Raw genomic sequence first — 14,230 nt, forward strand, 5'->3', positions numbered from 1 at the left:
TCCGTCTCAAAAAAAGGAAGAGGAAAGCTTCCAACTCATTTTATGAGTACAGCATAAACCTAACACCAAAATAGACGATGGATAAATTTTGTGTATATATCACAATTTGTGTATCCATTCCTCAGTTGATAGATGATACTTCTTGCTTTTAGTTTTTTACCATTATAATGGAGCTGATAGAACATTTAAGTACAGATCTTTTTCCTTTGCTTTTTTTTTTTCTTTTTTTTTTTTTTTGAGACGGAGTGTTGCTCTGTAGCCCGGCTGGAGTGCAGTGGTGCAATATCAGCTGACAGCAACCTCCGCATCCCGGGTTGAAGCAGTTCTCCTGCCTCAGCCTCCCGAGTAGCTGGGACTACAGGCACACGCTGCCACACTTGGCTAATTTTTTTTTGAGATGGAGTCTAGTTCTGTCACTTAAGTGGGAGTGCAGTGGCACATTCTTGGCTCACTGCAACCTCCACCTCCCTTGTTCAAGCAATTCTCCTGCCTCAGCCTCCTGAGTAGCTGGGATTACATGTGCCCACCACCATGCCCAGCTAATTTTTGTATTTTTAGTAGAGACGGGGTTTCCCTGTGTTGGCCAGGCTGGTCTCGAACTCCTGACCTCAAAGTGCTGGGATTACAAGCGTGTGCCGCCTCGCCCAGCCTATTTTTGTATTTTCAGTAGATACAGGGTTTCACTATGTTGGCCAGGATGGTCTCAATCTCTTGACCTCATGATCCGCCCACCTGGGCCTCCCAAAGGGCTGGGATTACAGGTGTGAGCCACTGTGCTGGGCTGATAATGTCAGCCTTTTACATTTGAGACCTTCTAATGGGTGTGTATATCATTGTGGTTTTAATTTGCATTTTCCTCATGATAATGGTGTTGAATTTGTTTTCATGGGTTTTTTTGCAATCCATATTTTTTTGAAGACTGTTAAAATATTTTGCCCATTTAAATGTTTTTGGTTTTCTTTTATTATTGAATTTTGAGAATGATTTATATATTCCAGATATGAGGCTTTTCCAAAATTTTTCTCCCAGAGTGTGGCTTGCCTTTCCATTCTTTTAACAGTGTCTTTTAAAAAGCAGACGTTAATTTTATTGACATCTAATTTCTCAAATGTTGGTTTAATGAATCACTTTGGGTCATATGTAAGAAATCTTTCCCTAACCAAAGGTCACAAATATTTTTCCCTTATGTTTTCTACTAGAAGTTTAATAGTTTTAGGTTTTCTATTTAGTTCACAATCCACTTTGAGTTAATATTTATATATAGCATGAGGTACAGATCAAAGGTCATTTTTTGGCTGGGCGCAGTGGCTCATGCCTGTAACCCCAGCACTTTGGGAGGCCGAGGTGGGTGGATCACCTGAGGTCAGGAGTTAGAGATCAACCTGACCAACATGGTGAAACCCTATCTCTACTAAAAATACAAAAAAAATTAGCCAAGTGTGGTAGCATGTGGTAGCACCTCAGCCTCCCAAGTAGCTGGGACCACAGATGCTGCCACCATGGCCGGCTCTTTTTTTTTTATTATTATTTTTATTTTAGTAGAGATTGTAGAGGTGGGGTTTCACGGTGTTGCCCAGGCTGGTCTTGAACTCCTGAGCTCAAGTAGTAATCCCTGCTACTTGGGAGGCTGAGGCAGGAGAATCACTTGAACCCAGGAGGCGGAGGTTGCAGTGAGCCGAGATCACGCCACTGCACTCCAGCCTAAGCAACAAGAGCGAAACTCTGTCTCAAAACAAACAAACAAACAAATAAACAAAAAACAAAGTTCATTTTTTGTTTAAGAATACCCATTCGTGGCTGGGTGCGGTGGCTCATGCCTGTAATCTCAGCACTTTGGGAGGCCGAGGTGGGTGGATCACCTGAGGTCAGGAGTTCAAGACCACCCTGACCAATATGGTGAAACCCTGTCTCTACTAAAATTACAAAAATTAGCCGGGCATGGTGGGGGGTGCCCGTAGTCCCAGCCACTCGGGAGGCAGAGGCAGGAGAATCACTTGAACCTGGGAGGAGGAGGTTGCAGTGAGCTGAGATCGTGCCACTACACTCCAGCCTGGGTGACAGAGTGAGATCTCGTCAAGAAAAAAAAAAAAGTTCAGAAGGAGGTCGGGAGCAGTGGCTCACGTCTGTAATCCCAGCACTTTGGGAGATCAGGATGGGAGGATCACTTGAACTCAGGAGTTCCAGACCAGCCTGAGCAACATAGCAAGACCCCGACTCTAAAAAAAAAAAAATTTTTTTTTAATTAGCTAGGTGTGGTGGCACATGCCTGTGGTCCCAGCTACTTAGAAGGCTGAGTTGGGAGGATCACTTGAATAGGGGAAGCAGAGGTTGCAGTGAGCTGAGATCACGCCCCCCTGCACTGCAGCCTGGGCAACAGAGGGAGACGCCGTCTCAAAAAAAAGAATACCCATTTGTTTCAGCACAATTTTTTTTTACAAAAGACCATCCTTTCCCCACTGAATTACCTGTGTATCTCTGTTGAAAATAGCCTATATATGAAATGACCTACTTCTGAAATCTGTTTTATTCAGTTGCTTTTTTTTTTTTTTTTGACAAAGTCTCTCTCTGTCGCCCAGGCTGGAGTGCAGTGGTGCAATCAGAACTCATTGCAAACTCCGCCTCCTGGGCTGAAGCAATCCTCCCACCTCAGCCTCCCAAGTAGCTAGGACCACAGATGCTGCCACCATGGCCGGCTCATTTTTTTTTTTTTTCAGTAGAGATTGTAGAGATGGGGTTTCACGGTGTTGCCCAGGCTGGTCTTCAACTCCTGAGCTCAAGTGATCTGCCCACCTCAGCCTCTGAAAGTGCTGGGATTACAGGTGTGAGCCACCCCTCCCAGCTATTTGTATGTCTTTATGCCAACATCACATTCTCTTGATTACTGTAGCTTTACATTTTGTCTCGAAATTGAGTAGTGTAAGTTTTCCAACTTTTTTTTTCAAAGTTGTTTTTGTAATTCAAGGTCCTTTGAATTTCCACATGAACTTTAGAACCAGCTAGTCAATTTCTACACTCCCTAACCCCCACAAAAACACCTACTGGATTTTAGCTGGGATTGCATTGAAAGTGTAGATCAGGCCGGGAGCGGTGGCTCACGCCTGTAATTCCAGCACTTCGGGAGGCCGAGGCAAGAGGATCACTTGAGGTCAGGAGTTCAAGACCAGCCTGGGCAACATGGAGAAACCCCATCTCTACCAAAAATACAAAATCAGCCAGTCGTGGTAGAACACACCTGTAGTTCCAGCTACTCAGGAAGCTGAGGTGGGAGGGTCGCTTAAGCCCTGGAGATGCTGCCATGAGGGCGCCACTGCACTCCAGCCTGGGCAACAGAGTGAGACTGTCTCAAACCAACAACCAAACAAACCCAAAACAGTCATTTTAGCCTCGTTCTTGATTTTAGGGAGGAAAGAATTAGGTTTTCTACCATTAAATATGATGTTAGCAGTAGGTTTTTCATAGGTGTACTTTGTCAGGTCAAGGAAGTTTCCTTTTATCCCTACTTTGCTGAGAGTTTTTATTAGGATTGGATGTTGGATTTTGTCAGATGCTTTCATCTACATCTAATGAGATGATCATGAGTGTGTGTGTGTGTGTGTGTGTGTGTGGTAATAAGGTAAATTAGAGTGATTTGCAAATGCTAAACCAACCTTGCATTCAAGGGATAAACTCCATTTGATCATGATGTTGTAATGTTTCTATATATTGTAGGGATTCAAATAAAATTTTAAAGTTTTGCATCTATGTTCATAAAGGATATTGTTCTGCAGATTTTTCTTATAAAGTCTTCTTAAAGTTTTCATATCAGGATAATACTGGCTTCTTACACTGAGTTGGGCCGTATTCTCTCCTCTTCAATTTTCTGTTAAGAGTTTATATAGAATGGGTGTTATTCCAGAAATGTTTGGTAAAATTCACTAATGAAACTGTCTGGGCCTGGAGTCTTCCTTGTGGGAAGGTTTTTAACTACAAATCCAATTACTGAATATATAAGTCCATTCAGTTTATCTGTTTCTTCAGTGGGCTTTGATAGTTTGTGTTTTTCAAGGAATTTGTCTATTTTATCTAAGTTGTCCAATTTATTGGAGTAAAGTCGTTAATATTTTGTTATATTTTTTAAAATCTGTAAACATTTTAATGATGCCATTTTACTAATTTCTGATCATGGTAATTCATGTCTTCTCTCTTCCTGATTATTCTGGCCAGAGATTTATCAATTTTATTGATGTTCGAATATATCCTTTTTTTTTCCTATTGTTTTACTTTTCTAGCATCATTGGTTTCTGCTCTGATCTTTATTGCTTCTCCCAATCCCATCTTACTTTAAGGCAGACAGCTTTTTTAAAAACTTTCAGGCCAGGCACAGTGGCTCACGTCTGTAATCCCAGCACTTTGGGAGGCTGAGGCGGGTGGATCACCTGAGGTCAGGAGCTCGAGACCAGCCTGACCAACATGGAGAAACCCCGTCTCTACTAAAAACACAAAAAAATACAAAATTAGCTGGGCATGGTAGCACATGCCTGTAATCCCAGCTACTTGGGAGGCTGAGGCAGGAGAATCACTTGAACCCGGGAGGCAAAGTTTGCAGTGAGCCAAGATCACACCGTTGCACTCCAGCTTGGGCAACAATAGTGAAATTCCATCTCAAAAAAATAAATAAATAAATAAAAATTTAAAAATAAAAAACTTTCAGACTTTAAAAGTCATGTTCCTGGCCAGGCACAGTGGCTCATACCTGTAATCCCAGCACTTTGGGAGGCCGAAGTGCGTGGATCACCTGAGGTTGAGAGTTCAAGACCAGCCCGACCAACATGGAGAAACCCCATCTCTACTAAAAATACAAAATTAGCCAGGCGTGGTGGCACATGCCTGTAATCCCAGCTACTCTGGAGGCTGAGGCAGGAGAATCACTTGAACCCAGGAAGTGGAGGTTGCAGTGAGCCAAGATTGCGCCATTGCACTCCAGCCTGGGTAACAAGAGCGAAACTCTGTCTCAAAAAATAAACATATAAATAAATAAAAGTCATGTTCCCCTGATGGCTTGCATGGTTTATGTCAAGAAGTTTGTTGTCACTCTTTCCTTGGACTTCCTGTACACTTATCTTTTTTTCCACCTCCCTTACAATATTCTTTTTTTTTTTTTTGAGATGGAGTCTCGCTCTGTCACCCAGGCTGGAGTGCAGCGGCTCGATCTCGGCTCACTGTAACCTCCGCCTCCCGGGTTCTAGCGATTCTCCTGTCTCAGCCTCCCAAGTAGCTGGGATTACAGGCGTGCACCACTGCACCTGGCTAATTTTTGTATTTTTAGTAGAGACGGGGTTTCGCCATGTTGGTCAGACTGGTCTTGAGCTCCTGACCTTTGGTGATCCGCCCGCCTCAGCCTTCCAAAGTGCTAGGATTACAGGCATGAGTGACCACACCGGCCCAATTCATTGTTTTCAACAGGAACCCAGGCATGGCATTTGAAAGGAGGGGCATATCCTTGATTTCAACAAAGGATTGAAGATGAGGACAGACAGTGGCTTAGGTGTTGGGAAAGTGAAGGGGATCCACAGTGATGAGATTCCATGTTATCAGGGTATATGAGGCTAGGTCACAGATGGGGATGATGATGGAGGAGGGCCTGAAAGCAGAAGGTTACTGCAGGGAGGAAAAGGCATGAGTTATCTCAATGAATAGGAAATTATACCAATTCAATCAGTACAGCATGGTGTTATGAGCTGAACTGTGTCCCTCAAAATTCTACAGTATGTTGAAGTCCTAACCTCCATCACCTCAGAATGTAACTGTCTTTGGACATAGGTCTTTAAAGGTGGTAATTAAGTTAAAATTAGACAGTTGTGGTGGCCCTTAATCGAATATGGCTGCTAGCCTTTTAAGAGGAAATTTGGAAATACAGATTGACACCAGACTGGTGCATGAACAGAGACAACCATGGGAAGAGAGTGAGATGATCATCTGAAAGCAGAGAGGTGTGTAACAGATCCTTACCAAAGGATCAAGAAAACCAATCCACCCTTCAGAACTATGGAAAAATAAATTTCTGTTGTTTAAGCCACCCAGACTGTGGTATTGTTATGACAGCCCTAGCAAACTAATACACATGGTGAAATTGCTGGGGGGCTAGGCACTGTGGTTCACACAGGTACTTTCAGCACTTTGGGAGGCCAAGACAGGAGGATCAGGAGTTTGAGACCAGCCTGGGCAACATAACTAGATCCTGCCTCCACAAAAAAATTAAAATAAAAAAATTAGCCAGGCGTGGTGGTGGGCCTGTAGTGTCAGCTACTTGGGAGGCTGAGGCAGGAGGATTGCTTGAGCCAAGGAGTTCAAGATTATAGCAAGCTATTATTGTGCTTGTAAATTGCCACTGCACTTCAGCCTGGGCAATATAGTGAGACTTGGTCTCAAAAAATGTTTTTCTTTAATAAAAAATTTAAAAATAAAGATTGCCAGGGAGTGTTGAGTTCTGAGTGATTGTGATCATGAATTTCAACAGAAAGTAATAATCCTACTTATGTGATTTTTTTCCAGCAGCAAGCTTGGTTTCAAACAAAGAAAAGCAAATGGTAGAGTTCATCCCAGGGAACTTCCCAATGAATATATTGGAGAGACAGTCACTGAAGCTACTTGCATTATCCCATATAAATCATAAAACACCCTCCAAGGCAGAAAATTAGAAGTCATCTGATTGGTCACAACTCATGTTAATTCTACCTTTTCACCCCCTTATGCTTCTACCATCCAAATTCAATACTTAGCTGGATTACCACACTAACCATATGTTGTATTCCCAATCTCTACCTCCACCAAGCCACTTCCATCATGCATTTTTTTTTTAAAACGGAGTTTCACTCTTGTTGCCCAGGCTGGAGTACAATGGCGTGATCTTGGCTCACCGCAACCTCTGCCTCCCGGGTTCAAGCGATTCTCCTGCCTCAGCCTCCTGAGTAGCCGGGATTACAGGCATGTGCCACCAAGCCTGGCTAATTTTTTTTTTGTGTATTTTTAGTAGAGATGGGGTTTCTCCATGTTGGTCAGGCTGGTCTCGAACTCCCAACCTCAGGTGATCTGCCTGCCTCGGCCTCCCAAAGTGCTAGGATTGCAGACGTGAGCCACGGCACCCAGCCGTCTTTTTTATTATTATTATTATACTTTAAGTTCTGGGATACATGTGCGGAACCTGCAGGTTTGTTACATAGGTATACATGTGCCATGGTGGTTTGCTGCAACCATCAACCCGTCATCTACATTAGGTATTTCTCCCAGTGCTATCCCTCCCCTAGCCCCTACCCCCCAACAGGCCCCCGTGTGTTCTCATCCCTGTGGCCATGTGTTGTCACTGTTCAACTCCCACTTACAAGTGAGAATATGCAGTGTTTGGTTTTCTGCTCCTGTGTTAGTTTGCTGAGAATGATAGTTTCCAGCTTCATCCATGTCCCTGCAAAGGACATGAACTCATCATTTACATTGCTGCATAGTATTCCATGGTGTATATGTGCCACATCTCCTTTATCCAGTCTATCATTGACAGGCATCTGGGTGGGTTCCAAGTCTTTGCTATTGTGAATAGTGCTGCGATAAACATACGTGTGTATGTGTCTTTATAGTAGAATGATTTATAATTCTTTCGGTATATACCCAGTAATGGGATTGCTGGGTCAAATGGTATTTCTGGTTCTAGACCCTTGAGGAATCGCCACACTGTCTTCCACAATGGTTGAACTAATTTACACTCCCACCAACAGTGTAAAAGGGTTCCTATTTCTCCACATCCTCTCCAGCATCTGTTGTTTCCTGACTTTTTAATGATCGCCATTCTCACTGGCTTGAGATGGTATCTCATTGTGGTTTTGATTTGCATTTCTCTAATGACCAGTGATGATGAGCTTTTTTTCTTATGTTTGTTGGCCGCATAAATGTCTTCTTTTGAGAAGTGTCTGTTCATATCCTTCACCCACTTTTTGATGGGGTTGTTTATTTTTTCTTGTAAATTTGTTTAAGTTCCTTCTAGATTCTGGATAATAGCCCTTTGTCAGATGGACAGATTGCAAAAAATGTTCTCCCATTCTGTAGGCTGCCTGTTCACGCTGATGATAGTTTCTTTTGCTGTGCAGAAGCTCTTTAGTTTAATTAGATCTCATCTGTCAATTTTGGCTTTTGTTGTCATTGCTTTTGGTGTTTTAGTCATAAAGTCTTTGCCCGTGCCTGTGTCCTGAATGGTATTGCCTAGGTTTTCTTCTAGGATTTTTATGGTTTTAGGTCTTACATTTAAGTCGTTAATTCATCTTTTTTTTTTTTTTTTGGAGACAGAGTCTCACTCTGTCGCCCAGGCTGGAGTTGGAGTGTAGTGGCGCGATCTCGGCTCACTGCAAGCTCCGCGTTCCCAGTTCATGCCATTCTCCCGCCTCAGCCTCCTGAATAGCTGGCACTACAGGCACCTGCCACCACGCCCGGCTAATTTTGTTTTTGTATTTTTAGTGGAGACAAGGTTTCACTGTGTTAGCCAGGATGATCTCAACCTCCTGACCTTGTGATCCACCGCCTCAGCCTCCCAAAGTGCTGGGATTACAGGCGTGAGCCACCATGCCCAGCCTTTAATCCATCTTGAGTTAATTTTTGTATAAGGTGTAAGGAAGGGGTCCAGTTTTCTGCACATGGCTAGCCAGTTTTCCCAACACCATTTATTAAATAGGGAATCATTTCCCCATTGTTTGTTTTTGTCAGGTTTGTTAAAGATCAGATGGTTGTAGATGTGTGAAGTTATCTCTGAGGCCTCTGTTCTGTTCCATTGGTCTATACATCTGTTTTGGTACCATTACCAATGCATTTCTTTTTCTTTCTTTCTTTCCTTTTTAAAGAGATGGGGTCTTGTTCTGTTGCCCAGGCTGTAGTGCGATGGTACAGTCACAGTTCACTGCAGCTTCAAACTCCTGGGCTCAAACAATCCTCCTGCCTAGGCCTCCCAAGTAGGTAGGATTACGGGTGCACCACTGTGCTTGGCTTCATCATGTTTTTCATTATTCCACTAATTAAGAATTTTCAATGGCTCCCCATTACTGATATGGTTTTATAAAAGCTACACTTCTTATAGTGTCATGCAAGACCTTTCGTGTTCTAGTCCCTGCCTTCTTCAGCCTTTTCTCTCTTTTCTTCCCCATTCTCAAATATCCTACCCTCTAACAATACTAAAATATTATCAACTTCTTAAACAATCACAAAATCATTCCCTCTGCTTGTAATTCCTGCCACCCGCTTGCTGGCCAGGCAAACTATGAATTTGCTCAAGGATCACCTCTTATGAAGCTTTTCCTGACTGCTCAGGCAAGGTTGAGAAATGGCACTTTCCGTCACTCAACAATTGGATAAAACAGAGCCCCAGGACCTCTACTACAGATATAAGACAGGGACTGTGCATAACGCCCAGGTTGGCAATGATATGTTTTGTTACATGTGTGATTATGAACATCTCTGGGTGGCCAATTAGCCTCTGTTGACAAAAAAGATCAAGAACTATGATGACTATGATGGTAACAGTTATAGGTTTTCAAAGAGAAAAGTTACATGTTTCAAGGCTGGGCGCTGTGGCTCACGCCTATAATCCCAGCACTTCGGGAGGCCAAGGCTGGCGGATCACGAGGTCAGGAGATCGAGACCATCCTGGCTAACACGGCGAAACCCTGTCTCTAATAAAAATACAAAAAATTAGCCGGGCGTGGTGGCAGGCGCCTGTAGTTCCAGCTACTTGGGAGGCTGAGGCAGGAGAATGGTGTGAATCCAAGAGGCGGAGGTTGCAGTGAACCGAGACCGTGCCACTGCACTCCAGCCTGGGCGACAGAGCAAGACTCTGTCTCAAAAAAAAAAAAAAGAAAAAAAAGAAAAGTTACATGTTTCAACAACATTGCCTTGGCCAATGGCTGTATTTTATTTGTAGCACCTAGTGTGCTGTGTTAAAATGAGTATGGTCTTTAGTAAGCCTAGTCCTACATTATACATTTACTGTTTATGGGAATGTTGCTGACATTTCTGAGCTTCAGTTTCACATCTGTAGTGTGGGGATATCTATTTTACAAGATTGTTTTAAAACTTAAAGATAATTGTACATTACAATGTCTATCTTCTCGTTTGTTGCCTTCAATTTCTTCATACTCACGGTTTTATTTTGGCATCCTTTTGCTTCTCAAATGTCCTGTGAAATTCAAGTTAACAATTACCGTTTTACAAATTCCAAATTCAAAGTTTTCTGACTCATACATAGATTAGAGCAATAGTAGTAGTAATGCTTAACCAGGTCCCCCTGGCAATCTTTCTCCACCTTTCTCCTCAATAGCATCAGCAGCCACTATTTCCAGGTATGAAAAGTTCAGAGATATTATTATAATCATTTATTATTTATTTTTTGAAACAGTGTCTCGCTCTGTCACCCAGGCTGGAGTGCAATGGCACAATCTTGTCTCACTGCAACCTTCACCTCCTGGGTCCAAGCAATTCTCCTGCCTCAGCCTCCTGAGTAGCTGGGACTACAGGTGTGCGCCACTATGCCTGGCTAACTTTTCTTTTAGTAGAGATGGGGTTTCACCATGTTGGCCAGGTTGGACTCAAACTCCTGGCCTCAAATTATCCATCTGCCTCGGTGTCTCAAAATGCTGGGATTACAGGCGCAAGCCACCGTGCCTGTTCAGAGATATTAAATTGCCCATATGCACCAGAGACATTTCTGTGAGCAATGAAAAGAATTCAACAAGTATTTACATACTAGCAAGAGTATGACACATTAATAAAATATTTAACTTGGTTAAGCAACTGTGAAACACTTATTACACTTCAGGCACTTTGTTAAAAGATAACCAATAATTGTTTTTTTTTTTTTTTTTTTGAGTCTTGCTCTGTCACCCAGGCTGGAGCGCAATGGCTCAATCTCTGCTCACTGCAACCTCCATCTCCCAGGTTCAAGCAATTCTCCTGCCTCAGCTTCCGGAGTAGCTGGGACTAGAGGTGCACACCACCATGCCCAGCTAATTTTTGTATTTTTAGTGGAGCCAGGGTTTCACCACGTTGGCCAGGCTGGTCTCGAACGCCTGACCTCAGGTGATCCACCTGGTTCGGCTTCCCTAAGTGCTGGGATAACAGGTGTAAGCCATTGTGCCCAGCATGAATAATCATTTTTAAAAACCCGGCCGGGCGCGGTGGCTCACGCCTGTAATCCCAGCACTTTGGGAGGCCGAGGCGGGCGGATCACGAGGTCAGGAGATCGAGACCATCCTGGGTAACACGGTGAAACGCCGTCTCTACTAAAAATACAAAAAAAAAAAAATTAGCCGGGCGTGGTGGCGGGCGCCTGTAGTCCCAGCTACGCGGAGGGCTGAGGCAGGAGAATGGCATGAACCCCGGGGGGCGGAGCTTGCAGTGAGCCGAGATCGCACCACTGCACTCCAGCCTGGGTGAATGAGCGAGGCTCCGTCTCAAAAAAAAAAAAACCCAATGTGTCAGCTGGGCACACGATGGCGCCACTGCACTCCAGCTGGAGCGACACAGCGAGACTCGATCTCAAAAAAAAAAAAAAAAAAAAAAGGAATGTGTCTTCACCATAGCCTCTACAAATTGCAGATATTAAAATGTGAATGGGAGCCGGGCATGGTGGCTCATGCCTGTAATCCCAGCACTTTGGGAGGCCAAGGCAGGCAGATGGCTTGAGCCCAGGAATTGGAGACCAGCCTGGGCAACATGGTGAAACCTTGTCTCTACAAAAAAATTCAAAAATCAATTGAGCATGGAGGTCGCGGCTGCAGTGAGGCAAGATCGCACACTGCAATTCAGCCCGAGCAACAGAGCAAGACCCTGTCAGAAAAAAAAAAAAAAAAGTGAATCATCTAACAAAATATAGTAATTTTTGTTAATGAGGAAAAACATTTAATGCTGGCAAATAAGACTGCCACTCTCATACATTAGTCTTGAAATTTTGCACTACCTTTCTGGAAAGCCATTTGTTATCAGGATATTTAAATGTTACAGTTACAGCTTTCGGCTCTAAATTCTATTTATCTATCTCAATACATTTTTGATTCATTTCATTTTAGAGATAGGGTCTCACTATGTTGCCCAGGCTGGTCTCACACTCTTGGCATCAAGCAATCCTACCTCAGCCTCCCGAAGTGCTGGGGTTTCAGGCTGAGCCACCACACACAGCAAAAAAAAAAAAAAAAAAAAAAACTGAGACATTGTTCTGTTCCCCAGCCAGGAATGTAGTGGCACAATCATAGCTCACTGCAGCCTCAAGCTCCTGGGCTCAATATCTCAATATATTTTCCAAAAGCGTATGTATAAGGAGACTAAAAGAAAAAAAATATGAAGATTATCTCCTGAATGGGAAATATCTCAGTGAATAATGGGATTGAATTTTTTTTCCTATATATTTAACAGTCAACAAGATTTCTTTTTTGGCGGGGGTTAATCCATCTCTGCAAGCATTTATCCTTTCTTTGTGTTACAAACAATCCAATTATAATCTTTCAGCTATTTGTTTTTTTCTTGAGACAGGGTCTTCCTCTGTGGCCCAGGCTGGAGTGTCGTGGCACAACCACAGCTCACTGCAGCCTCAACCTCCCCAACTCAAGCCATCCTTCTGCCTCAGTCTCCCAAGCAGCTAGGACTACAGGTGCACACCATGGGCCTGGCTAATTTTTTGATTTTTTGTAGAGTTCTCACTATGTTGCCCAAGCTGGTCTCCAATTCTTAGGCTTCCCAAAGTGTTGGGATTGTAGGTGTTAGCCAGTGCGCCAGGCCATCTTTCAGCTATTTATTTTTATTTTTTTGAGATGGAGTCTTGCTCTGTCGCCAGGCTGGAGTGCAGCGGCACAATCTCAGCTCCCTGCAATCTCCGACTCCCTGGTTCAAGTGATTCTCCTCCTGCCTCAGCCTCCCAAGTAGCTAGAATTAAAGGCCTGTGCCACCACGCCCAGCTAATTTTTCTATTTTTTAGTAGAGATGGGGTTTCACCATATTGGCCAGGATGGTCTCGATCTCCTGACCTCGTGATCCGCCTGCCTAGGCCTCCCAAAGCACTGGGATTACAGGCGTGAGCCACCGTGCCCAGCCTCAGCTATTTTTAAATGTACAATAAATTATTGTTGACCGTACTAACCCAAGATTTCTGTATTATACAGCAATCCAATCTCAAGTCCATCTCATCACTGGCTGTAACTTTGGACAGTTCCTTAAATGTTTCCTCAAATATAAAATAGTTCCAATCGTATAGAGTGCTGTATACTGTCACCAAATGCATATTGTACAGGGTGCTGTATTACACTGCTATATACAGTATGTATTTAGAAACACAAAGTTTTTGACTATTTTTATCATATTCAGAAAGCGAACATCTTCAACTGGTAAATTATATGGTATACTAAATTATTTTCAAAAAAGATATTTTTATTATTTTATATATATATATTTTTTGAGATGGTGTCTCGCTCCCATCAGGCAGGCTGGAGAGCAGTGGCACGATCTCAGCTCACCGCAACCTCCACCAACTGGGTTCAAGCGATTCTCCTTCCTCAGCCTCCCAAGCAGCTGGGATTACAGGCATGCATGACCAAGCCTGGCTAAATTTTTTTTGCTAATTTTTATATTTTTAGTAGAGACGGGGTTTCACCATATTGGCCAGGCTGGTCTCGAACTCCTGACCCTGTGATCTGCCCACCTTGGCCTCCCAAAGTGCTGGGATTACAGGCGTGAGCCACCACGCCCAGTTAATTTTTGTATTTTTAGTAGAGATGGGGTTTCGCCATGTTGGCCAGGCTGGTCTGGAACTCCTGACCTCAGGTGATCCTTCTGCCTAAGCCTCCCAAAGTGATGGGATTACAGAAGTGAGCCACCATGTGGGCCTCAGCCACACAACTTTGACAAAGTTGTGCGTCTTCCCAGTCAATCCTGGTTTCTCCTTTATTCTTGTTCCCACAGACGCAATTCTGATTTTTTTTCCCACCTAAATTTTCTTTTTCTGTCGCCCAGGCTGGAGTGCAGTGACACAATCTCGACTTACTGCAGCCTCCACCTCCTGGGTGCAAGCGATTCTCCTGCCTCAGCCTCCTGAGTGGCTGGGATTACAGGCCTCACCACCGCACCTGGCTAATTTTGTGTATTTTCAGTAGAGACAGGGTTTCACCACATTGGTTGGGCTGGTCTTGAACTCCTGGCCTCAAGTGATCTGCCCACCTCAGCCTCCCAAAGTGCT

The sequence above is a fragment of the Symphalangus syndactylus genome, chromosome 15 (assembly GCF_028878055.3).
Source record: "Symphalangus syndactylus isolate Jambi chromosome 15, NHGRI_mSymSyn1-v2.1_pri, whole genome shotgun sequence".
NCBI classification, from domain to species: domain Eukaryota; kingdom Metazoa; phylum Chordata; class Mammalia; order Primates; family Hylobatidae; genus Symphalangus; species Symphalangus syndactylus.